Raw genomic sequence first — 23,942 nt, 5'->3', positions numbered from 1 at the left:
CAGAGTGCACTGGCACCACTGGGGATGCACTGCAGTGAGTCCAGAGAGTGCACTGGCACCACTGCGGATGCACTGCAGTGAGTCCAGAGAGTGCACTGGCACCACTGGGGATGCAGTGCAGTGAGTCCAGAGAGCGCACTGGCACCACTGGCGATGCACTGCAGTGAGTCCAGAGAGTGCACTGGCACCACTGGGGATGCAGTGCAGTGAGTCCAGAGAGTGCACTGGCACCACTGGCGATGCACTGCAGTGAGTCCATAGAGTGCACTGGCACCGCTGGGGATGCAGTGCAGTGAGTCCAGAGAGTGCACTGGCACCACTGGGGATGCACTGCAGTGAGTCCAGAGAGTGCACTGGCACCACTGGGGATGCACTGCAGTGAGTCCAGAGAGTGCACTGGCACCACGGGGGATGCACTGCAGTGAGTCCACAGAGTGCACAGTCACCACTGGGGATGCAGAGCAGTAACTCCAGAGAGTGCACTGGCACCACAGGGGATGCAGTGCAGTGAGTCCAGAGAGTGCACTGGCACCACTGGGGATGCAGTGCAGTGAGTCCAGAGAGTGCACTGGCACCACTGGGGATGCACTGCAGTGAGTCCAGAGACTGCACTGGCACCATTGGGGATGCAGTGCAGTGAGTCCAGAGAGTGCACTGGCACCACTGGGGATGCAGTGCAGTGAGTCCAGAGAGTGCACTGGTACCACTGGGGATGCAGTGCAGTGAGTCCAGAGAGTGCACTGGCACCACTGGGGATGCACTGCAGTGAGTCCAGAGAGTGCACTGGCACCACTGGGGATGCACTGCAGTGACTCCAGAGAGTGCACTGGCACTACTGGGGATGCAGTGCAGTGAGTCCAGAGAGTGCACTTGCACCACTGGGGATGCACTGCAGTGAGTCCAGAGAGTGCACTGGCACCACTGGGGATGCACTGCAGTGAGTCCAGAGAGTGCACTGGCACCACTAGGGATGCAGTGCAGTGAGTCCAGAGAGTGCACTGGCACCACTGGGGATGCAGTGCAGTGAGTCCAGAGAGTGCACTGGCACCACTGGGAATGCAGTGCAGTGAGTCCAGAGAGTGCACTGGCACCACAGGTGATACAGTGCAGTGAGTCCAGAGAGTGCACTGGCACCACTGGGGATGTAGTGCAGTGAGCCCAGAGAGTGCACTGGCACCACTGAGGATGCACTGCAGTGAGTCCAGAGAGTGCACTGGCACCACTGGGGACGCAGCGCAGTGACTCCAGAGAGTGCACTGGCACCACTGGGGATGCACTGCAGTGAGTCCAGAGAGTGCACTGGAACCACTGGGGATGTACAGCAGTGAGTCCGCAGAGTGCACTGGCACCACTGGGGATGCACTGCAGTGAGTCCAGAGAGTGCACTGGCACCACTGCGGATGCACTGCAGTGAGTCCAGAGAGTGCACTGGCACCACTGCGGATGCACTGCAGTGAGTCCAGAGAGTGCACTGGCACCACTGGGGATGCAGTGCAGTGAATCCGCAGAGTGCACTGGCACCACTGGGGATGCACTGCAGTGAGTCCAGAGAGTGCCCTGGCACCACAGGGGATGCACTGCAGTGAGTCCAGAGAGTGCACTGGCACCACTGGCGATGCACTGCAGTGAGTCCATAGAGTGCTCTGTCACCACTGGGGATGCAGTGCAGTGAGTCCAGAGAGTGCACTGGCACCACTGGGGATGCAGTGCAGTGAGTCCAGAGAGTGCACTGGCACCACTAGAGATGCACTGCAGTGAGTCCAGAGAGTGCACTGGCACCACTGGGGATGCACTGCAGTGAGTCCAGAGAGTGCACTGGCACCACTGGGGATGCAGTGCATTGAATCCAGAGAGTGCACTGGCACCACTGGGGATGCAGTGCAGTGAGTCCAGAGAGCGCACTGGCACCACTGGGGATGCAGTGCAGTGAGTCCAGAGATTGCACTGGCACGACTGGGGATGCAGTGCAGTGAGTCCAGAGAGTGCACTGGCACCACTGGCGATGCACTGCAGTGAGTCCAGAGAGTGCTCTGTCACCACTGGGGATGCAGCGCAGTGAGTCCAGAGAGTGCAATGGCACCACTGGGGATGCAGTGCAGTGAGTCCAGAGAGTGCACTGGCACCACTGGGGATGCAGTGCAGTGAGTCCAGAGAGTGCACTGGCACCGCTGCGGATGCAGTGCAGTGAATCCAGAGAGTGCACTGGCACCACTGGGGATGCACTGAAGTGAGTCCAGAGAGTGCACTGGCACCACTGGGGATGGGGACTCACTGCACTGCATCCCCAGTGTTGCCAGTTCATTCTCTGGACTCACTGCAGTGCATCCCCAGTGGTGCCAGTGCAATCTCTGTACTCACTGCACTGCATCACCAGTGGTGCCTGTGCACTCTCTGGACTCACTGCACTGCATCCCCAGTGGTGCCAGTGCATTCTCTGGACTCACTGCAGTGCATCCCCAGTAGTGCCAGTGCACTCTCTGGACTCACTGCACTGCATCCCCAGTGGTGACAGTGCACTCTCTGGACTCAGTGCAGTGCATCCCCAGTGGTGCCAGTGCACTCTGTGGACTCACTGCTGTACATCCCCAGTGGTTCCAGTGCACTCTCTGGACTCACTGCAGTGCATCCCCAGTGGTGCCAGTGCACTCTCTGGAGTCACTGCGCTGCATCCCCAGTGGTGCCAGTGCACTCTCTGGACTCACTGCAGTGCATCCTCAGTGGTGCCAGTGCACTCTCTGGACTCACTGCACTGCATCCCCAGTGGTGCCAGTGCACTCTCTGGACTCACTGCACTGCATCCCCTGTGGTGCCAGTGCACTCTCTGGATTCACTGCACTGCATCCCCAGTGGTGCCAGTGCACTCTCTGGACTCACTGCACTGCATCCCCAGTGGTGCCAGTGCACTCTCTGGACTCACTGCACTGCATCCCCAGTGGTACCAGTGCACTCTATGGACTCACTGCACTGCATGCCCAGTGGTGCCAGTGCACTCTCTGGATTCACTGCACTGCATCCCCAGTGGTGCCAGTGCACTCTCTGGACTCACTGCAGTGCATCCCCAGTGGTCCCAGTGCACTCTCTGGACTCACTGCAGTGCATCCCCAGTGGTGCCAGTGCACTCTCTGGACACACTGCACTGCATTCCCTGTGGTGCCAGTGCACTCTCTGGACTCACTGCAGTGCATCCGCAGTGGTGCCAGTGCACTCTGTGGACTCACTGCACTGCATCCCCAGTGGTGCCAGTGCACTCTCTGGACTCACTGCACTGCATCCCCAGTGGTGACAGTGTACTCTCTGGACTCACTGCACTGCATCCCCAGTGGTGCCAGTGCACTCTCTGGACTCACTGCACGGCATCCCCAGTGGTGCCAGTGCACTCTCTGTACTCACTGCAGTGCATCGGCAGTGGTGCCAGTGCACTCTCTGGACTCACTGCACTGCATCCCCAGTGGTGCCAGTGCACTCTCTGGACTCACTGCACTGCATCCCTAGTGGTGCCTGTGCACTCTCTGGACTCACTGCGGTGCATCCCCAGTGGTGCCAGTGCACTCTCTGGACTCACTGCAGTGCATCCCCAGTGGTGCCAGTACACTCTGCGGACTCACTGCTGTACATACCCAGTGGTTCCAGTGCACTCTCTGGAGTCACTGCAGTGCATCCCCAGTGGTGCCAGTGCACTCTCTGGAGTCACTGCGCTGCGTACCCAGTGGTGCCAGTGCACTCCCTGGACTCACTGCAGTGCATCCCCAGTGGTGCCAGTGCACTCTCTGGACTCACTGCACTGCATCCCCAGTGGTGCCAGTGCACTCTATGGACTCACTGCAGTGCATCACCACTGGTGGCAGTGCACTCTCTGGACTCACTGCACTGCATCCCCAGTGGTGCCAGTGCACTCTCTGGATTCAATGCACTGCATCCCCAGTGGTGCCAGTGCACTCTCTGGAGTCACTGCAGTGCATCCCCAGTGGTGCCAGTGCAATCTCTGGACTCACCGGGGTACATCCCCAGTGGTGCCAGTGCACTCTCTGGACTCACTGCACTGCATCCCCAGTGGTGCCAGTGCATTCTCTGGACTCACTGCACTGCATCCCCAGTGGTGCCAGTGCACTCTCTGGACTCACTGCAGTGCATCCCCAGTGGTGCCAGTGCACTGTATGGGCTCACTGCACTGCATCCTCAGTGGTTCCAGTGCACTCTCTGGACTCACTGCAGTGCATCCCCAGTGGTGCCAGTGCACTCTCTGGATTCAATGCACTTCATCCCCAGTGGTGCCAGTGCACTCTCTGGACTCACTGCAGTGCATCCCCAGTGGTGCCAGTGCACTCTCTGGACTCACTGCACTGCATCCCCAGTGGTGCCAGTGCACTCTATGGGCTCACTGCACTGCATCCTCAGTGGTGCAAGTGCACTCTCTGGACTCACTGCAGTGCATCGCCAGTGGTGCCAGTGCACTCTCTGGATTCAATGCAATGCATCCCCAGTGGTGCCAGTGCACTCTCTGGACTCACTGCAGTGCATCGCCAGTGGTGCCAGTGCACTCTCTGGACTCACTGCACTGTATCCCCAGTGGTGCCAGTGCACTCTCTGGACTCACTGCACTGCATCCCAAGTGGAGACAGTGCACTCTCTGGACTCACTGCACGGCACACCAGGTAGTGCCAGTGCACTCTCTGGACTCACTGCACTGCATCCCCAGTGGTGCCTGTGCACTCTCTGGACTCACTGCACTGCATCCCCAGTGGTGACAGTGCACTCTCTGGACTCACTGCAGTGCATCCCCAGTGGTGCCAGTGCACTCTCTGAACTCACTGCACTGCATCCCAAGTGGAGACAGTGCACTCTCTGGACTCAGTGCAGTGCATCCCCAGTGGTGCCAGTGCACTCTGTGGACTCACTGCTGTACATCCCCAGTGGTTCCAGTGCACTCTCTGGACTCACTGCAGTGCATCCCCAGTGGTGCCAGTGCACTCTCTGGAGTCACTGCGCTGCATCCCCAGTGGTGCCAGTGCACTCTCTGGACTCACTGCAGTGCATCCTCAGTGGTGCCAGTGCACTCTCTGGACTCACTGCACTGCATCCCCAGTGGTGCCAGTGCACTCTCTGGACTCACTGCACTGCATCCCCTGTGGTGCCAGTGCACTCTCTGGATTCACTGCACTGCATCCCCAGTGGTGCCAGTGCACTCTCTGGACTCACTGCACTGCATCCCCAGTGGTGCCAGTGCACTCTCTGGACTCACTGCACTGCATCCCCAGTGGTACCAGTGCACTCTATGGACTCACTGCACTGCATGCCCAGTGGTGCCAGTGCACTCTCTGGATTCACTGCACTGCATCCCCAGTGGTGCCAGTGCACTCTCTGGACTCACTGCAGTGCATCCCCAGTGGTCCCAGTGCACTCTCTGGACTCACTGCAGTGCATCCCCAGTGGTGCCAGTGCACTCTCTGGACACACTGCACTGCATTCCCTGTGGTGCCAGTGCACTCTCTGGACTCACTGCAGTGCATCCGCAGTGGTGCCAGTGCACTCTGTGGACTCACTGCACTGCATCCCCAGTGGTGCCAGTGCACTCTCTGGACTCACTGCACTGCATCCCCAGTGGTGACAGTGTACTCTCTGGACTCACTGCACTGCATCCCCAGTGGTGCCAGTGCACTCTCTGGACTCACTGCACGGCATCCCCAGTGGTGCCAGTGCACTCTCTGTACTCACTGCAGTGCATCGGCAGTGGTGCCAGTGCACTCTCTGGACTCACTGCACTGCATCCCCAGTGGTGCCAGTGCACTCTCTGGACTCACTGCACTGCATCCCTAGTGGTGCCTGTGCACTCTCTGGACTCACTGCGGTGCATCCCCAGTGGTGCCAGTGCACTCTCTGGACTCACTGCAGTGCATCCCCAGTGGTGCCAGTACACTCTGCGGACTCACTGCTGTACATACCCAGTGGTGACAGTGCACTCTCTGGACTCACTGCAGTGCATCCCCAGTGGTGCCAGTGCACTCTCTGAACTCACTGCACTGCATCCCAAGTGGAGACAGTGCACTCTCTGGACTCAGTGGAGTGCATCCCCAGTGGTGCCAGTGCACTCTGTGGACTCACTGCTGTACATCCCCAGTGGTTCCAGTGCACTCTCTGGACTCACTGCAGTGCATCCCCAGTGGTGCCAGTGCACTCTCTGGACTCACTGCAGTGCATCCCCAGTGGTGCCAGTGCACTCTCTGGACTCACTGCAGTGCATCCTCAGTGGTGCCAGTGCACTCTCTGGACTCACTGCACTGCATCCCCAGTGGTGCCAGTGCACTCTCTGGACTCACTGCACTGCATCCCCTGTGGTGCCAGTGCACTCTCTGGATTCACTGCACTGCATCCCCAGTGGTGCCAGTGCACTCTCTGGACTCACTGCACTGCATCCCCAGTGGTGCCAGTGCACTCTCTGGACTCACTGCACTGCATCCCCAGTGGTACCAGTGCACTCTATGGACTCACTGCACTGCATGCCCAGTGGTGCCAGTGCACTCTCTGGATTCACTGCACTGCATCCCCAGTGGTGCCAGTGCACTCTCTGGACTCACTGCAGTGCATCCCCAGTGGTCCCAGTGCACTCTCTGGACTCACTGCAGTGCATCCCCAGTGGTGCCAGTGCACTCTCTGGACACACTGCACTGCATTCCCTGTGGTGCCAGTGCACTCTCTGGACTCACTGCAGTGCATCCGCAGTGGTGCCAGTGCACTCTGTGGACTCACTGCACTGCATCCCCAGTGGTGCCAGTGCACTCTCTGGACTCACTGCACTGCATCCCCAGTGGTGACAGTGTACTCTCTGGACTCACTGCACTGCATCCCCAGTGGTGCCAGTGCACTCTCTGGACTCACTGCACGGCATCCCCAGTGGTGCCAGTGCACTCTCTGTACTCACTGCAGTGCATCGGCAGTGGTGCCAGTGCACTCTCTGGACTCACTGCACTGCATCCCCAGTGGTGCCAGTGCACTCTCTGGACTCACTGCACTGCATCCCTAGTGGTGCCTGTGCACTCTCTGGACTCACTGCGGTGCATCCCCAGTGGTGCCAGTGCACTCTCTGGACTCACTGCAGTGCATCCCCAGTGGTGCCAGTACACTCTGCGGACTCACTGCTGTACATACCCAATGGTTCCAGTGCACTCTCTGGAGTCACTGCAGTGCATCCCCAGTGGTGCCAGTGCACTCTCTGGAGTCACTGCGCTGCATCCCCAGTGGTGCCAGTGCACTCCCTGGACTCACTGCAGTGCATCCCCAGTGGTGCCAGTGCACTCTCTGGACTCACTGCACTGCATCCCCAGTGGTGCCAGTGCACTCTATGGACTCACTGCAGTGCATCACCACTGGTGGCAGTGCACTCTCTGGACTCACTGCACTGCATCCCCAGTGGTGCCAGTGCACTCTCTGGATTCAATGCACTGCATCCCCAGTGGTGCCAGTGCACTCTCTGGAGTCACTGCAGTGCATCCCCAGTGGTGCCAGTGCAATCTCTGGACTCACCGGGGTACATCCCCAGTGGTGCCAGTGCACTCTCTGGACTCACTGCACTGCATCCCCAGTGGTGCCAGTGCATTCTCTGGACTCACTGCACTGCATCCCCAGTGGTGCCAGTGCACTCTCTGGACTCACTGCAGTGCATCCCCAGTGGTGCCAGTGCACTGTATGGGCTCACTGCACTGCATCCTCAGTGGTTCCAGTGCACTCTCTGGACTCACTGCAGTGCATCCCCAGTGGTGCCAGTGCACTCTCTGGATTCAATGCACTTCATCCCCAGTGGTGCCAGTGCACTCTCTGGATTCAATGCACTTCATCCCCAGTGGTGCCAGTGCACTCTCTGGACTCACTGCAGTGCATCCCCAGTGGTGCCAGTGCACTCTCTGGACTCACTGCACTGCATCCCCAGTGGTGCCAGTGCACTCTATGGGCTCACTGCACTGCATCCTCAGTGGTGCAAGTGCACTCTCTGGACTCACTGCAGTGCATCGCCAGTGGTGCCAGTGCACTCTCTGGATTCAATGCAATGCATCCCCAGTGGTGCCAGTGCACTCTCTGGACTCACTGCATTGCATCCCCAGTGGTGCCAGTGCACTCTCTGGACTCACTGCACTGCATCCCCAGTGGTGCCAGTGCACTCTCTGGACTCACTGCACTGCATCCCCAGTGGTGCCAGTGCACTCTCTGGACTCACGGCACTGCATCCTCAGTGGTGCAAGTGCACTCTCTGGACTCACTGCAGTGCATCGCCAGTGGTGCCAGTGCACTCTCTGGATTCACTGCAGTGCATCCCCAGTGGTGCCAGTGCACTCTCTGGACTCACTGCACTGCATCCCCAGTGGTGCCAGTGCACTCTCTGGACTCACTGCACTGCATCCCCAGTGGTGCCAGTGCACTCTCTGGACTCACTGCATTGCATCCCCAGTGGTGCCAGTGCACTCTCTGGACTCACGGCACGGCATCCCCAGTGGTGCCAGTGCACTCTCTGGACTCACTGCACTGCATCCCCAGTGGTGCCAGTGCACTCGCTGGACTCACTGCACTGCATCCCTAGTGGTGCCAGTGCACTCTGTGGACTCACTGTGGTGCATCCCCAGTGGTGCCAGTGCACTCTCTGGACTCACTGCAGTGCATCCCCAGTGGTGCCAGTGCACTCTCTGGACTCACTGCAGTGCATTCCCAGTGGTGCCAGTGCACTCTCTGGACTCACTGCAGTGCATCCCCAGTGGTGCCAGTACACTCTGCGGACTCACTGCTGTACAACCCCAGTGGTGCCAGTGCACTCTCTGGACTCACTGCAGTGCATCCCCAGTGGTGCCAGTGCACTCTCTGGAGTCACTGCGCTGCGTCCCCAGTGGTGCCAGTGCACTCTCTGGACTCACTGCACTGCATCCCCAGTGGTGCCAGTGCACTCTATGGACTCACTGCAGTGCATCCCCAGTGGTGCCAGTGCACTCTCTGGACTCACTGCACTGCATCCCCAGTGGTGCCAGTGCACTCTCTGGATTCAATGCACTGCATCCCCAGTGGTGCCAGTGCACTCTCTGGACTCACTGCACTGCATCCCCAGTGGTGCCAGTGCACTCTCTGGACTCACTGCGCTGCATCCCCAGTGGTGCCAGTGTACTCTCTGGACTCAATGCACTGCATCCCCAGTGGTGCCAGTGCACTCTCTGGACTCACTGCACTGCATCCCCAGTGGTGCCTGTGCACTCTCTGGACTCACTGCACTGCATCCCCAGTGGTGACAGTGCACTCTCTGGACTCACTGCAGTGCATCCCCAGTGGTGCCAGTGCACTCTCTGAACTCACTGCACTGCATCCCAAGTGGAGACAGTGCACTCTCTGGACTCACTGCACGGCACACCAGGTAGTGCCAGTGCACTCTCTGGACTCACTGCACTGCATCCCCAGTGGTGCCAGTGCACTCTCTGGACTCACTGCAGTGCAGCCCTAGTGGTGCCAGTGCACTATCTGGACTCACTGCACTGCATCCCCAGTGGTGCCAGTGCATTCTCTGGACTCACTGCACTGCATCCCCAGTGGTGCCAGTGCACTCTCTGGACTCACTGCAGTGCATCCCCAGTGGTGCCAGTGCACTCTCTGGACTCACTGCTGTACATCCCCAGTGGTTCCCAGTGCACTCTCTGGAGTCACTGCAGTGCATCCCCAGTGGTGCCAGTGCACTCTCTGGAGTCACTGCGCTGCGTCCCCAGTGGTGCCAGTGCACTCTCTGGACTCACTGCAGTGCATCCTCAGTGGTGCCAGTGCACTCTCTGGACTCACTGCAGTGCATCCCCAGTGGTGCCAGTGCACTCTCTGGATTCAATGCACTGCATCCCCTGTGGTGCCAGTGCACTCTCTGGACTCACTGCACTGCATCCCCAGTGGTGCCAGTGCACTCTCTGGACTCACTGCGCAGCATCCCCAGTGGTGCCAGTGTACTCTCTGGACTCACTGCACTGCATCCCCAGTGGTACCAGTGCACTCTCTGGACTCACTGCGCAGCATCCCCAGTGGTGCCAGTGTACTCTCTGGACTCAATGCACTGCATCCCCAGTGGTGCCAGTGCACTCTCTGGACTCACTGCACTGCATCCCCAGTGGTGGCAGTGCACTCACTGGAGTCACTGCACTGCATCCCCAGTGGTGCCTGTGCACTCTCTGCACTCATTGCACTGCATCCCCAGTGGTGACAGTGCACTCTCTGGACTCACTGCAGTGCATCCCCAGTGGTGCCAGTGCACTCTCTGGACTCACTGCACTGCATCCCCAGTGGTGCCAGTGCACTCTCTGAACTCACTGCACTGCATCCCAAGTGGAGACAGTGCACTCTCTGGACTCACTGCACGGCACACCAGGTAGTGCCAGTGCACTCTCTGGAGTCACTGCAGTGCATCCCCAGTGGTGCCAGTGCAATCTCTGGACTCACCGGGGTACATCCCCAGTGGTGCCAGTGCACTCTCTGGACTCACTGCACTGCATCCCCAGTGGTGCCAGTGCATTCTCTGGACTCACTGCACTGCATCCCCAGTGGTGGCAGTGCACTCTCTGGACTCACTGCAGTGCATCAACAGTGGTGCCAGTGCACTCTGCGGACTCACTGCTGTACATCCCCAGTGGTTCCAGTGCACTCTCTGGAGTCACTGCAGTGCATCCCCAGTGGTGCCAGTGCACTCTCTGGAGTCACTGCGCTGCGTCCCCAGTGGTGCCAGTGCAGTCTCTGGACTCACTGCAGTGCATCCTCATTGGTGCCAGTGCACTCTCTGGACTCACTGCACTGCATCCCCAGTGGTGCCAGTGCACTCTCTGGACTCACTGCAGTGCATCCCCAGTGGTGCCAGTGCACTCTCTGGACTCACTGCACTGCATCCCCAGTGGTGCCAGTGCACTCTCTGGATTCAATGCACTGCATCCCCAGTGGTGCCAGTGCACTCTCTGGACTCAATGCAATGCATCCCCAGTGGTGCCAGTGCACTCTCTGGACTCACTGCGCAGCATCCCCAGTGGTGCCAGTGCACTCTCTGGACTCAATGCACTGCATCCCCAGTGGTGCCAGTGCACTCTCTGGACTCACTGCACTGCATCCCCTGTGGTGGCAGTGCACTCTCTGGAGTCACTGCACTGCATCCCCAGTGGTGCCTGTGCACTCTCTGGACTCACTGCACTGCATCCCCAGTGGTGACAGTGCACTCTCTGGACTCACTGCAGTGCATCGCCAGTGGTGCCAGTGCACTCTCTGGACTCACTGCAGTGCATCCCCAGTGGTGCCAGTGCACTCTCTGGACTCACTGCAGTGCATCCCCAGTGGTGCCAGTGCACTCTCTGGACTCATTACACTGCATCCCCAGTGGTGCCAGTGCACTCTCTGGATTCAATGCACTGCATCCCCAGTGGTGCCAGTGCACTCTCTGGACTCACTGCACTGCATCCCCAGTGGTACCAGTGCACTCTCTGGACTCACTGCGCAGCATCCCCAGTGGTGCCAGTGTACTCTCTGGACTCAATGCACTGCATCCCCAGTGGTGCCAGTGCACTGTCTGGACTCACTGCACTGCATCCCCAGTGGTGGCAGTGCACTCTCTGGAGTCACTGCACTGCATCCCCAGTGGTGCCTGTGCACTCTCTGCACTCACTGCACTGCATCCCCAGTGGTGACAGTGCACTCTCTGGACTCACTGCAGTGCATCGCCAGTGGTGCCAGTGCACTCTCTGGACTCACTGCACTGCATCCCCAGTGGTGCCAGTGCACTCTCTGAACTCACTGCACTGCATCCCCAGTGGTGCCAGTGCACTCTCTGGACTCACTGCACTGCATCCCCAGTGGTGGCAGTGCACTCTCTGGAGTCACTGCACTGCATCCCCAGTGGTGCCTGTGCACTCTCTGCACTCACTGCACTGCATCCCCAGTGGTGACAGTGCACTCTCTGGACTCACTGCAGTGCATCGCCAGTGGTGCCAGTGCACTCTCTGGACTCACTGCACTGCATCCCCAGTGGTGCCAGTGCACTCTCTGGACTCACTGCAGTGCATCCCCAGTGGTGCCAGTGCACTCTATGGGCTCACTGCACTGCATCCTCAGTGGTGCCAGTGCACTCTCTGGATTCACTGCAGTGCATCCCCAGTGGTGCCAGTGCACTCTCTGGACTCACTGCACTGCATCCCCAGTGGTGCCAGTGCACTCTCTGGATTCACTGCAGTGCATCCCCAGTGGTGCCAGTGCACTCTCTGGACTCACGGCACGGCATCCCCAGTGGTGCCAGTGCACTCTCTGGACTCACTGCACTGCATCCCCAGTGGTGCCAGTGCACTCGCTGGACTCACTGCACTGCATCCCTAGTGGTGCCAGTGCACTCTGTGGACTCACTGCACTGCATCCCCAGTGGTGCCAGTGCACTCTCTGGAGTCACTGCAGTGCATCCCCAGTGGTGCCAGTGTAACCTCTGGACTCACTGCACTGCATCCCCAGTGGTGCCAGTGCACTCTCTGGACTCACTGCAGTGCATCCCCAGTGGTGCCAGTGCACTCTCTGGACTCACTGCACTGCATCGCCAGTGGTGCCAGTGCACTCTCTGGACTCACTGCACTGCATCCCCAGTGGTGCCAGTGCATTCTCTGGACTCACTGCACTGCATCCCCAGTGGTGCCAGTGCACTCTCTGGAGTCACTGCACTGCATCCCCAGTGGTGCCAGTGCACTCTCTGGACTCACTGCAGTGCATCCCCAGTGGTGCCAGTGCACTCTCTGGACTCACTGCACTGCATCCCCAGTGGTGCCAGTGCACTCTCTGAACTCACTGCACTGCATCCCAAGTGGAGACAGTGCACTCTCTGGACTCACTGCACGGCACACCAGGTAGTGCCAGTGCACTCTCTGGAGTCACTGCAGTGCATCCCCAGTGGTGCCAGTGCAATCTCTGGACTCACCGGGGTACATCCCCAGTGGTGCCAGTGCACTCTCTGGACTCACTGCACTGCATCCCCAGTGGTGCCAGTGCATTCTCTGGACTCACTGCACTGCATCCCCAGTGGTGGCAGTGCACTCTCTGGACTCACTGCAGTGCATCAACAGTGGTGCCAGTGCACTCTGCGGACTCACTGCTGTACATCCCCAGTGGTTCCAGTGCACTCTCTGGAGTCACTGCAGTGCATCCCCAGTGGTGCCAGTGCACTCTCTGGAGTCACTGCGCTGCGTCCCCAGTGGTGCCAGTGCAGTCTCTGGACTCACTGCAGTGCATCCTCATTGGTGCCAGTGCACTCTCTGGACTCACTGCACTGCATCCCCAGTGGTGCCAGTGCACTCTCTGGACTCACTGCAGTGCATCCCCAGTGGTGCCAGTGCACTCTCTGGACTCACTGCACTGCATCCCCAGTGGTGCCAGTGCACTCTCTGGATTCAATGCACTGCATCCCCAGTGGTGCCAGTGCACTCTCTGGACTCAATGCAATGCATCCCCAGTGGTGCCAGTGCACTCTCTGGACTCACTGCGCAGCATCCCCAGTGGTGCCAGTGCACTCTCTGGACTCAATGCACTGCATCCCCAGTGGTGCCAGTGCACTCTCTGGACTCACTGCACTGCATCCCCTGTGGTGGCAGTGCACTCTCTGGAGTCACTGCACTGCATCCCCAGTGGTGCCTGTGCACTCTCTGGACTCACTGCACTGCATCCCCAGTGGTGACAGTGCACTCTCTGGACTCACTGCAGTGCATCGCCAGTGGTGCCAGTGCACTCTCTGGACTCACTGCACTGCATCCCCAGTGGTGCCAGTGCACTCTCTGGACTCACTGCAGTGCATCCCCAGTGGTGCCAGTGCACTCTCTGGACTCATTACACTGCATCCCCAGTGGTGCCAGTGCACTCTCTGGATTCAATGCACTGCATCCCCAGTGGTGCCAGTGCACTCTCCGGACTCACTGCACTGCATCCCCAGTGGTACCAGTGCACTCTCTGGACTCACTGCGCAGCATCCCCAGTGGTGCCAGTGTACTCTCTGGACTCAATGCACTGCATCCCCAGTGGTGCCAGTGCACTGTCTGGACTCACTGCACTGCATCCCCAGTGGTGGCAGTGCACTCTCTGGAGTCACTGCACTGCATCCCCAGTGGTGCCTGTGCACTCTCTGCACTCACTGCACTGCATCCCCAGTGGTGACAGTGCACTCTCTGGACTCACTGCAGTGCATCGCCAGTGGTGCCAGTGCACTCTCTGGACTCACTGCACTGCATCCCCAGTGGTGCCAGTGCACTCTCTGGACTCACTGCACTGCATCCCCAGTGGTGCCAGTGCACTCTCTGGACTCACTGCACTGCATCCCCAGTGGTGGCAGTGCACTCTCTGGAGTCACTGCACTGCATCCCCAGTGGTGCCTGTGCACTCTCTGCACTCACTGCACTGCATCCCCAGTGGTGACAGTGCACTCTCTGGACTCACTGCAGTGCATCGCCAGTGGTGCCAGTGCACTCTCTGGACTCACTGCACTGCATCCCCAGTGGTGCCAGTGCACTCTCTGGACTCACTGCAGTGCATCCCCAGTGGTGCCAGTGCACTCTATGGGCTCACTGCACTGCATCCTCAGTGGTGCCAGTGCACTCTCTGGATTCACTGCAGTGCATCCCCAGTGGTGCCAGTGCACTCTCTGGACTCACTGCACTGCATCCCCAGTGGTGCCAGTGCACTCTCTGGACTCACTGCACTGCATCCCCAGTGGTGCCAGTGCACTCTCTGGACTCACTGCATTGCATCCCCAGTGGTGCCAGTGCACTCTCTGGACTCACGGCACGGCATCCCCAGTGGTGCCAGTGCACTCTCTGGACTCACTGCACTGCATCCCCAGTGGTGCCAGTGCACTCGCTGGACTCACTGCACTGCATCCCTAGTGGTGCCAGTGCACTCTGTGGACTCACTGTGGTGCATCCCCAGTGGTGCCAGTGCACTCTCTGGACTCACTGCAGTGCATCCCCAGTGGTGCCAGTGCACTCTCTGGACTCACTGCAGTGCATTCCCAGTGGTGCCAGTGCACTCTCTGGACTCACTGCAGTGCATCCCCAGTGGTGCCAGTACACTCTGCGGACTCACTGCTGTACAACCCCAGTGGTGCCAGTGCACTCTCTGGACTCACTGCAGTGCATCCCCAGTGGTGCCAGTGCACTCTCTGGAGTCACTGCGCTGCGTCCCCAGTGGTGCCAGTGCACTCTCTGGACTCACTGCACTGCATCCCCAGTGGTGCCAGTGCACTCTATGGACTCACTGCAGTGCATCCCCAGTGGTGCCAGTGCACTCTCTGGACTCACTGCACTGCATCCCCAGTGGTGCCAGTGCACTCTCTGGATTCAATGCACTGCATCCCCAGTGGTGCCAGTGCACTCTCTGGACTCACTGCACTGCATCCCCAGTGGTGCCAGTGCACTCTCTGGACTCACTGCGCTGCATCCCCAGTGGTGCCAGTGTACTCTCTGGACTCAATGCACTGCATCCCCAGTGGTGCCAGTGCACTCTCTGGACTCACTGCACTGCATCCCCAGTGGTGCCTGTGCACTCTCTGGACTCACTGCACTGCATCCCCAGTGGTGACAGTGCACTCTCTGGACTCACTGCAGTGCATCCCCAGTGGTGCCAGTGCACTCTCTGAACTCACTGCACTGCATCCCAAGTGGAGACAGTGCACTCTCTGGACTCACTGCACGGCACACCAGGTAGTGCCAGTGCACTCTCTGGACTCACTGCACTGCATCCCCAGTGGTGCCAGTGCACTCTCTGGACTCACTGCAGTGCAGCCCTAGTGGTGCCAGTGCATTCTCTGGACTCACTGCACTGCATCCCCAGTGGTGGCAGTGCACTCTCTGGACTCACTGCAGTGCATCCCCAGTGGTGCCAGTGCACTCTCTGGACTCACTGCTGTACATCCCCAGTGGTTCCCAGTGCACTCTCTGGAGTCACTGCAGTGCATCCCCAGTGGTGCCAGTGCACTCTCTGGAGTCACTGCGCTGCGTCCCCAGTGGTGCCAGTGCACTCTCTGGACTCACTGCAGTGCATCCTCAGTGGTGCCAGTGCACTCTCTGGACTCACTGCAGTGCATCCCCAGTGGTGCCAGTGCACTCTCTGGATTCAATGCACTGCATCCCCTGTGGTGCCAGTGCACTCTCTGGACTCACTGCACTGCATCCCCAGTGGTGCCAGTGCACTCTCTGGACTCACTGCGCAGCATCCCCAGTGGTGCCAGTGTACTCTCTGGACTCAATGCACTGCATCCCCAGTGGTGCCAGTGCACTCTCTGGACTCACTGCACTGCATCCCCTGTGGTGGCAGTGCACTCTCTGGAGTCACTGCACTGCATCCCCAGTGGTGGCAGTGCACTCTGCGGACTCACTGCTGTACATCCCCAGTGGTTCCAGTGCACTCTCTGGAGTCACTGCAGTGCATCCCCAGTGGTGCCAGTGCACTCTCTGGAGTCACTGCGCTGCGTCCCCATTGGTGCCAGTGCACTCTCTGGACTCACTGCAGTGCATCCTCAGTGGTGCCAGTGCACTCTCTGGACTCACTGCACTGCATCCCCAGTGGTGCCAGTGCACTCTCTGGACTCACTGCAGTGCATCCCCAGTGGTGCCAGTGCACTCTCTGGACTCACTGCACTGCATCCCCAGTGGTGCCAGTGCACTCTCTGGATTCAATGCACTGCATCCCCAGTGGTGCCAGTGCACTCTCTGGACTCACTGCACTGCATCCCCAGTGGTACCAGTGCACTCTCTGGACTCACTGCGCAGCATCCCCAGTGGTGCCAGTGTACTCTCTGGACTCAATGCACTGCATCCCCAGTGGTGCCAGTGCACTCTCTGGACTCACTGCACTGCATCCCCAGTGGTGGCAGTGCACTCACTGGAGTCACTGCACTGCATCCCCAGTGGTGCCTGTGCACTCTCTGCACTCACTGCACTGCATCCCCAGTGGTGACAGTGCACTCTCTGGACTCACTGCAGTGCATCCCCAGTGGTGCCAGTGCACTCTCTGGACTCACTGCACTGCATCCCCAGTGGTGCCAGTGCACTCTCTGAACTCACTGCACTGCATCCCAAGTGGAGACAGTGCACTCTCTGGACTCACTGCACGGCACACCAGGTAGTGCCAGTGCACTCTCTGGAGTCACTGCAGTGCATCCCCAGTGGTGCCAGTGCAATCTCTGGACTCACCGGGGTACATCCCCAGTGGTGCCAGTGCACTCTCTGGACTCACTGCACTGCATCCCCAGTGGTGCCAGTGCATTCTCTGGACTCACTGCACTGCATCCCCAGTGGTGGCAGTGCACTCTCTGGACTCACTGCAGTGCATCAACAGTGGTGCCAGTGCACTCTGCGGACTCACTGCTGTACATCCCCAGTGGTTCCAGTGCACTCTCTGGAGTCACTGCAGTGCATCCCCAGTGGTGCCAGTGCACTCTCTGGAGTCACTGCGCTGCGTCCCCAGTGGTGCCAGTGCAGTCTCTGGACTCACTGCAGTGCATCCTCATTGGTGCCAGTGCACTCTCTGGACTCACTGCACTGCATCCCCAGTGGTGCCAGTGCACTCTCTGGACTCACTGCAGTGCATCCCCAGTGGTGCCAGTGCACTCTCTGGACTCACTGCACTGCATCCCCAGTGGTGCCAGTGCACTCTCTGGATTCAATGCACTGCATCCCCAGTGGTGCCAGTGCACTCTCTGGACTCACTGCACTGCATCCCCAGTGGTGCCAGTGCACTCTCTGGACTCACTGCGCAGCATCCCCAGTGGTGCCAGTGCACTCTCTGGACTCAATGCACTGCATCCCCAGTGGTGCCAGTGCACTCTCTGGACTCACTGCACTGCATCCCCTGTGGTGGCAGTGCACTCTCTGGAGTCACTGCACTGCATCCCCAGTGGTGCCTGTGCACTCTCTGGACTCACTGCACTGCATCCCCAGTGGTGACAGTGCACTCTCTGGACTCACTGCAGTGCATCGCCAGTGGTGCCAGTGCACTCTCTGGACTCACTGCACTGCATCCCCAGTGGTGCCAGTGCACTCTCTGGACTCACTGCAGTGCATCCCCAGTGGTGCCAGTGCACTCTCTGGACTCATTACACTGCATCCCCAGTGGTGCCAGTGCACTCTCTGGATTCAATGCACTGCATCCCCAGTGGTGCCAGTGCACTCTCTGGACTCACTGCACTGCATCCCCAGTGGTACCAGTGCACTCTCTGGACTCACTGCGCAGCATCCCCAGTGGTGCCAGTGTACTCTCTGGACTCAATGCACTGCATCCCCAGTGGTGCCAGTGCACTGTCTGGACTCACTGCACTGCATCCCCAGTCTTGGCAGTGCACTCTCTGGAGTCACTGCACTGCATCCCCAGTGGTGCCTGTGCACTCTCTGCACTCACTGCACTGCATCCCCAGTGGTGACAGTGCACTCTCTGGACTCACTGCAGTGCATCGCCAGTGGTGCCAGTGCACTCTCTGGACTCACTGCACTGCATCCCCAGTGGTGCCAGTGCACTCTCTGAACTCACTGCACTGCATCCCCAGTGGTGCCAGTGCACTCTCTGGACTCACTGCACTGCATCCCCAGTGGTGGCAGTGCACTCTCTGGAGTCACTGCACTGCATCCCCAGTGGTGCCAGTGCACTCTCTGCACTCACTGCACTGCATCCCCAGTGGTGACAGTGCACTCTCTGGACTCACTGCAGTGCATCGCCAGTGGTGCCAGTGCACTCTCTGGACTCACTGCACTGCATCCCCAGTGGTGCCAGTGCACTCTCTGGACTCACTGCAGTGCATCCCCAGTGGTGCCAGTGCACTCTATGGGCTCACTGCACTGCATCCTCAGTGGTGCCAGTGCACTCTCTGGACTCACTGCACTGCATCCCCAGTGGTGCCAGTGCACTCTCTGGACTCACTGCACTGCATCCCCAGTGGTGCCAGTGCACTCTCTGGACTCACTGCATTGCATCCCCAGTGGTGCCAGTGCACTCTCTGGACTCACGGCACGGCATCCCCAGTGGTGCCAGTGCACTCTCTGGACTCACTGCACTGCATCCCCAGTGGTGCCAGTGCACTCGCTGGACTCACTGCACTGCATCCCTAGTGGTGCCAGTGCACTCTGTGGACTCACTGTGGTGCATCCCCAGTGGTGCCAGTGCACTCTCTGGACTCACTGCAGTGCATCCCCAGTGGTGCCAGTGCACTCTCTGGACTCACTGCAGTGCATTCCCAGTGGTGCCAGTGCACTCTCTGGACTCACTGCAGTGCATCCCCAGTGGTGCCAGTACACTCTGCGGACTCACTGCTGTACAACCCCAGTGGTGCCAGTGCACTCTCTGGACTCACTGCAGTGCATCCCCAGTGGTGCCAGTGCACTCTCTGGAGTCACTGCGCTGCGTCCCCAGTGGTGCCAGTGCACTCTCTGGACTCACTGCACTGCATCCCCAGTGGTGCCAGTGCACTCTATGGACTCACTGCAGTGCATCCCCAGTGGTGCCAGTGCACTCTCTGGACTCACTGCACTGCATCCCCAGTGGTGCCAGTGCACTCTCTGGATTCAATGCACTGCATCCCCAGTGGTGCCAGTGCACTCTCTGGACTCACTGCACTGCATCCCCAGTGGTGCCAGTGCACTCTCTGGACTCACTGCGCTGCATCCCCAGTGGTGCCAGTGTACTCTCTGGACTCAATGCACTGCATCCCCAGTGGTGCCAGTGCACTCTCTGGACTCACTGCACTGCATCCCCAGTGGTGGCAGTGCACTCTCTGGAGTCACTGCACTGCATCCCCAGTGGTGCCAGTGCACTCTCTGGACTCACTGCACTGCATCCCCAGTGCTGGCAGTGCACTCTCTGGAATCACTGCACTGCATCCCCAGTGGTGCCAGTGCACTCTCTGGACTCACTGCACTGCATCCCCAGTGGTGCCAGTGCACTCTCTGGACTCACTGCGCTGCATCCCCAGTGGTGCCAGTGTACTCTCTGGACTCAATGCACTGCATCCCCAGTGGTGCCAGTGCACTCTCTGGACTCACTGCACTGCATCCCCAGTGGTGGCAGTGCACTCTCTGGAATCACTGCACTGCATCCCCAGTGGTGCCTGTGCACTCTCTGGACTCACTGCACTGCATCCCCAGTGGTGCCAGTGCACTCTCTGGACTCACTGCAGTGCATCGCCAGTGGTGCCAGTGCACTCTCTGGACTCACTGCACTGCATCCCCAGTGGTGGCAGTGCACTCTCTGGAGTCACTGCACTGCATCCCCAGTGGTGCCTGTGCACTCTCTGGACTCACTGCACTGCATCCCCAGTGGTGCCAGTGCATTCTCTGGACTCACTGCACTGCATCCCCAGTGGTGGCAGTGCACTCTCTGGACTCACTGCAGTGCATCCCCAGTGGTGCCAGTGCACTCTCTGGAGTCACTGCACTGCATCCCCAGTGGTGCCTGTGCACTCTCTGGACTCACTGCACTGCATCCCCAGTGGTGCCAGTGCATTCTCTGGACTCACTGCACTGCATCCCCAGTGGTGGCAGTGCACTCTCTGGACTCACTGCAGTGCATCCCCAGTGGTGCCAGTGCACTCTGCGGACTCACTGCTGTATATCCCCAGTGGTGCCAGTGCACTCTCTGGAGTCACTGCAGTGCATCCCCAGTGGTGCCAGTGCACTCTCTGGAGTCACTGCGCTGCGTCCCCAGTGGTGCCAGTGCACTCTCTGGACTCACTGCAGTGCATCCTCAGTGGTGCCAGTGCACTCTCTGGACTCACTGCACTGCATCCCCAGTGGTGCCAGTGCACTCTCTGGACTCACTGCAGTGCATCCCCAGTGGTGCCAGTGCACTCTCTGGACTCACTGCACTGCATCCCCAGTGGTGCCAGTGCACTCTCTGGAATCACTGCACTGCATCCCCAGTGGTGCCAGTGCACTCTCTGGACTCACTGCGCAGCATCCACAGTGGTGCCAGTGCACTCTCTGGACTCAATGCACTGCATCCCCAGTGGTGCCAGTGCACTCTCTGGACTCACTGCACTGCATCCCCTGTGGTGGCAGTGCACTCTCTGGAGTCACTGCACTGCATCCCCAGTGGTGCCTGTGCACTCTCTGGACTCACTGCACTGCATCCCCAGTGGTGACAGTGCACTCTCTGGACTCACTGCAGTGCATCCCCAGTGGTGCCAGTGCACTCTCTGGACTCACTGCACTGCATCCCCAGTGGTGCCAGTGCACTCTCTGGACTCACTGCACTGCATCCACAGTAGTGCCAGTGCACTCTCTGAACTCACTGCACTGCATCCCAAGTGGAGACAGTGCACTCTCTGGACTCACTGCACGGCACACCAGGTAGTGCCAGTGCACTCTCTGGAGTCACTGCAGTGCATCCCCAGTGGTGCCAGTGCAATCTCTGGACTCACCGGGGTACATCCCCAGTGGTGCCAGTGCACTCTCTGGACTCACTGCACTGCATCCCCAGTGGTGCCAGTGCATTCTCTGGACTCACTGCACTGCATCCCCAGTGGTGCCAGTGCACTCTCTGGAGTCACTGCACTGCATCCCCAGTGGTGCCAGTGCACTCTCTGGACTCACTGCAGTGCATCCCCAGTGGTGCCAGTGCACTCTATGGGCTCACTGCACTGCATCCTCAGTGGTGCCAGTGCACTCTCTGGATTCACTGCAGTGCATCCCCAGTGGTGCCAGTGCACTCTCTGGACTCACTGCAGTGCATCGCCACTGGTGCCAGTGCACTCTCTGGACTCACTGCACTGCATCCGCAGTGGTTCCAGTGCACTCTCTGGAGTCACTGCAGTGCATCCCCAGTGGTGCCAGTGCACTCTCTGGACTCACTGCACTGCATCCTCAGTGGTGCCAGTGCACTCTCTGGACTCACTGCACTGCATCCCCAGTGGTGACAGTGCACTCTCTGGACTCACTGCAGTGCATCGCCAGTGGTGCCAGTGCACTCTCTGGACTCAGTGCACTGCATCCCAAGTGGAGACAGTGCACTCTCTAGACTCACTGCACGGCACACCAGGTAGTGCCAGTGCACTCTCTTGAGTCACTGCAGTGCATCCCCAGTGGTGCCAGTGCAATCTCTGGACTCACCAGGGTACATCCCCCGTGGTGCCAGTGCACTCTCTGGACTCACTGCACTGCATCCCCAGTGGTGCCAGTGCATTCTCTGGACTCACTGCACTGCATCCCCAGTGGTGGCAGTGCACTCTCTGGAGTCACTGCACTGCATCCCCAGTGGTGCCTGTGCACTCTCTGCACTCACTGCACTGCATCCCCAGTGGTGACAGTGCACTCTCTGGACTCACTGCAGTGCATCGCCAGTGGTGCCAGTGCACTCTCTGGACTCACTGCACTGCATCCCCAGTGGTGCCAGTGCACTCTCTGAACTCACTGCACTGCATCCCCAGTGGTGCCAGTGCACTCTCTGGACTCACTGCACTGCATCCCCAGTGGTGGCAGTGCATTCTCTGGACTCACTGCACTGCATCCCCAGTGGTGGCAGTGCACTCTCTGGACTCACTGCAGTGCATCCCCAGTGGTGCCAGTGCACTCTGCGGACTCACTGCTGTACATCCCCAGTGGTGCCAGTGCACTCTCTGGAGTCACTGCAGTGCATCCCCAGTGGTGCCAGTGCATTCTCTGGACTCACTGCACTGCATCCCCAGTGGTGGCAGTGCACTCTCTGGACTCACTGCAGTGCATACCCAGTGGTGCCAGTGCACTCTGCGGACTCACTGCTGTACATCCCCAGTGGTGCCAGTGCACTCTCTGGAGTCACTGCAGTGCATCCCCAGTGGTGCCAGTGCACTCTCTGGAGTCACTGCGCTGCGTCCCCAGTGGTGCCAGTGCACTCTCTGGACTCACTGCAGTGCATCCTCAGTGGTGCCAGTGCACTCTCTGGACTCACTGCACTGCATCCCCAGTGGTGCCAGTGCACTCTCTGGACTCACTGCAGTGCATCCCCAGTGGTGCCAGTGCACTCTCTGGACTCACTGCACTGCATCCCCAGTGGTGCCAGTGCACTCTCTGGAATCACTGCACTGCATCCCCAGTGGTGCCAGTGCACTCTCTGGACTCACTGCGCAGCATCCCCAGTGGTGCCAGTGCACTCTCTGGACTCAATGCACTGCATCCCCAGTGGTGCCAGTGCACTCTCTGGACTCACTGCACTGCATCCCCTGTGGTGGCAGTGCACTCTCTGGAGTCACTGCACTGCATCCCCAGTGGTGCCTGTGCACTCTCTGGACTCACTGCACTGCATCCCCAGTGGTGACAGTGCACTCTCTGGACTCACTGCAGTGCATCCCCAGTGGTGCCAGTGCACTCTCTGGACTCACTGCACTGCATCCCCAGTGGTGCCAGTGCACTCTCTGGACTCACTGCACTGCATCCACAGTAGTGCCAGTGCACTCTCTGAACTCACTGCACTGCATCCCAAGTGGAGACAGTGCACTCTCTGGACTCACTGCACGGCACACCAGGTAGTGCCAGTGCACTCTCTGGAGTCACTGCAGTGCATCCCCAGTGGTGCCAGTGCAATCTCTGGACTCACCGGGGTACATCCCCAGTGGTGCCAGTGCACTCTCTGGACTCACTGCACTGCATCCCCAGTGGTGCCAGTGCATTCTCTGGACTCACTGCACTGCATCCCCAGTGGTGCCAGTGCACTCTATGGGCTCACTGCACTGCATCCTCAGTGGTGCCAGTGCACTCTCTGGATTCACTGCAGTGCATCCCCAGTGGTGCCAGTGCACTCTCTGGACTCACTGCAGTGCATCGCCACTGGTGCCAGTGCACTCTCTGGACTCACTGCACTGCATCCGCAGTGGTTCCAGTGCACTCTCTGGAGTCACTGCAGTGCATCCCCAGTGGTGCCAGTGCACTCTCTGGACTCACTGCACTGCATCGCCAGTGGTGCCAGTGCACTCTCTGGAC

This window comes from Anser cygnoides, chromosome W (assembly GCF_040182565.1).
Source record: "Anser cygnoides isolate HZ-2024a breed goose chromosome W, Taihu_goose_T2T_genome, whole genome shotgun sequence".
Lineage (NCBI taxonomy): Eukaryota > Metazoa > Chordata > Aves > Anseriformes > Anatidae > Anser > Anser cygnoides.
This window is presented reverse-complemented; position numbering follows the sequence as displayed.